Source organism: Octopus bimaculoides, chromosome 4 (genome assembly GCF_046866305.1).
Source record: "Octopus bimaculoides isolate indiv1 chromosome 4, ASM4686630v1, whole genome shotgun sequence".
NCBI lineage: Eukaryota > Metazoa > Mollusca > Cephalopoda > Octopoda > Octopodidae > Octopus > Octopus bimaculoides.
In genome coordinates, this window is record NC_142931.1 from 76472939 (window position 1) to 76473704 (window position 766).

Genomic DNA, 766 nt, shown 5'->3' on the forward strand with positions numbered 1-766 from the left:
GTAAAAATCTCGAGAAGTACGTGGAACAAATGGGGGGGGTGCAATAAGGGTGGAGCACTTGCAGAAAACAGCACTGCTTGGAACCACTCGAATACTCCGGAAGATGCTCGAAAAATAAGAGGTGTTACCTTAGTTCACTGGTAGTGAACAAATGACACTGTAATACATCTCCAGCGTTAGAAGATGTGCAAAGGCAATAATAATAATAATAATAATAATAATAATAATAATAATACAACCACCACCACCACCACCACTACTACTACATACATACATACATACATACATACATACATACATACATACATACATATATTCATTCATACATAGACAGTTATGGATGCATAAACATTGACAGCGTCACATTCAGCGTATCAGTGTTAGATTATATTGTCAATAATAAGCAAAAAGAAGAAAGATGCAGCTTGTATTAGTCAGGATGGCTGAGCGGTCTAAGGCGCTGCGTTCAGGTCGCAGTCAGGTTTTCCCGACGTGGGTTCGAATCCCACTTCTGACAATTCGTTAAAGTATTTTTTTTATTTCCAGCTGCCTGTCGTTTGTGTGAAAACGAAACCTACTATTATATTCTGGATTTTCTCCTTTTTTTTTAAAACTCAAGATAATCGAAATTTCTTAGTTTAGATTGTTGTTGTTGTTGGTTGATAATTGGTAATTACTAATACATTGATTCCTCTACAGATGATTAATACCTTTTTGATGTGTTAGTAACTTCATGTTCATGATAATTTTTTTCCGCACAACAGTT

General features: G+C 35.8%; 1 non-coding gene across 1 annotated transcript; it reads left to right on the forward strand.

Moving 5' to 3' along the window:
• The first annotated feature begins 433 nt into the window (after positions 1-433).
• Positions 434-517, forward strand: Trnal-cag (transfer RNA leucine (anticodon CAG)). The gene has a single exon. It is a non-coding gene; the product is annotated as a tRNA-Leu (tRNA).
• Positions 518-766: the final 249 nt, after the last annotated feature.